The following is a 2,457-nucleotide window of genomic DNA, read 5'->3' as shown; positions in this document are numbered from 1 at the left end:
TAACTCATTATTTATGAATTGAAAAACCATGCAGGGAGGTGGGAAAATTTTGTTCTGGAAGCAGACACACACACACACACACACACACACACACACGCACGCGCACACGCACACAACAGCAAACCAGGCTGAGCAAGTTTGGCATAGAGATGCCAGGCCCTGACCCATAATCACAGAGCACTTCTCAGCTCTGGCCCTCAAGGAGGAAGAGAAACAAGGGCAATTCCAGCTATTACAGGCTCCTGGACAGCAAATGAAACACTCTGCTGTAAATTGTATATAATCACCGAGGAAGACTTTTATTTCTCCGTGGTTACAAATGGGACTTTTCCTTCCTCTTGTCTAGGAGGAAAGGAACAGGTTTAGATCAGTCTGGGGGAGTTTCATTTGGCCAAAATGACCAGAACTCTCTCTGGATCCTGACAAGGCCCTGATCCTATATTCAGGACCTGTGTAAACAGAGCTTCATAGTTCTCTTTTCTTATGCCAAAGTTCCCTTCTCCTGATGATACAGTTTCTGTCCTTAGGACCGAGCACATCAACTACAATGGTAGAAATTTTCAGATGCTTGGAAGTGGCAGAAAGAGAACAGAAGCTCTTGCTCATTCTGTAGCATTTCTGAAGCTTTTCCCATATAGTCTCTGCCCTCGGGGAGCTCACATAATTGTGAGCTAGGGAAACCAATTATTTATAGGAAAATATTGAGTTACAGATGTCTAGACCTTTGAGAAGTATGAGGGGAAAGGATCATTACATATTACATAAATTTTTATTGTGCTGTGGCAAGCTAAACAAGTTCTCCTCAGGTTTGTTTGCTTGTTTGTTTATTTATTTATTTTATTTTTAAAAAACTTTATTTATTTATTTGACAGAGAGAGATCACAAGTAGGCAGAGAGGCAAGCAGAGAGAGAGAGAGAGAGAGAGAGAAGGAAGCAGGCTCTCTGCTCTGCAGAGAGCCTGATGTGGAACTCGATCCCAGGACCCTGAGATCACGACCTGAGCTGAAGGCAGAGGCTTAACCCACTGAGCCACCCAGGCACCCCCCTCCAGGTTGTTTTTAGAGATGAACTTTCCAGGGGTGATGGACGATGTCCTACAGGGTGGTGATACTGGTAGCCTTACTATTCCCACTTCTACACTGGGACTAGCCTTCTACATATTTTTCTCTCCTCTACATACTGGGTGAGATACCACGAAAGTGGAGAGAGTGGTAAACAGTCTTTTGGAATGGAGACAAGAATTGCATACACAAAGCTGTTAGAAAACGAGACAGAAGAAAATTACTTCTGAACTCTACAGAACAGAGAACAGGGAGTCCTCAGTTGGAGGAACATGGTTTGGAAGTCAAAGAAGATGGAGCTGAGCTGTGTGGGAGGGGGTTGGTGGGGCAGTGTTAGGCAGGGGGACGGTAGTCCCCTCTGTCTCAGACACTGGAAGTCATTCAATCCATTGTGACTAAGTCCTCACCACCTCCCTTGAGTCTTTCTTTTTTGTCCCCTCTTTTCTCCATGTTGCATCTGATGCTATTTCCTATATTTCATTCTGAGTTATCATCTACCATATTAGTTGATCTTTCTCAATTATATAACTTTCTCAGTTATATATATTATGTATATAATAAGAGTATATTATATATACTCTTTGTCACCATTGTTCTACCTTTGTGATGTTCTTACTATGTATTTATTTCTCAATCTCTCTTTATTTCATATCTATCAATCAAATAACCTATTTTTCTATCTCTATTGATCTTCATTCATTTTAATTTTACTGTCCTTTCTTCTTTGTGTCTAAATGGTTATCTACCTTAAGTATTTCATCCTTAATATTGCCTTTTAAAATTCTTCATTCCTTCTGTTTTCCCCACACTTATTTCCATCCAATAGTTTGCCTTTATAAGGCAACACTCCTCCTTTCCCCTATTTGTTTTCCTCTTATTAAATAATAATAAGTCAACACTTACATAGCTTTCCTTATGTGCCCATCTCATGGGTTCAATCCCAGACAGTTTGTTCCTAGAATCTGGAGGAGTAACCCCTATGTTGTACGACCTCTCAAGAAGGTCTCCAGTGCTTCAACTTCTTTAAGTGTGAAACTGAACCTGCCAAGATGGTGATTAAAGCAGTCTCCATTATTGTTGGGGCTCCTCATCCTCTAGAATGGGCATTTTTGTTGAATGGAACACTTAGGAGAGAGCTCTTCTGGTCTTTAGTTCATGTTGCCAGAATTGATAAACTTCCTGTACCACACTTGGGCACAGGAGTCCTTTTTGAGGGTTTCAGCCCTGAAGCTCTGGGACCTGGGGCATCGGGTCAAGCATGCTGTCACCCCTCCTACTCTCAGAACCAGAAATCCCCTCAAAATTTGGGGGGAGTCTCCCTCTCTGCTCTGCTCTCTCATCTTCAGCTCCTGCTGCCCCCAAAGGGTCTCTTTTCTCTCCTCCCCCAACACAATCC

Source organism: Neovison vison, chromosome 12, assembly GCF_020171115.1.
Source record: "Neovison vison isolate M4711 chromosome 12, ASM_NN_V1, whole genome shotgun sequence".
Taxonomy (NCBI): Eukaryota; Metazoa; Chordata; class Mammalia; order Carnivora; family Mustelidae; genus Neogale; species Neogale vison.
The sequence above is the reverse complement of the archived record's forward strand: the minus strand, read 5'-3'. Positions refer to the sequence as shown.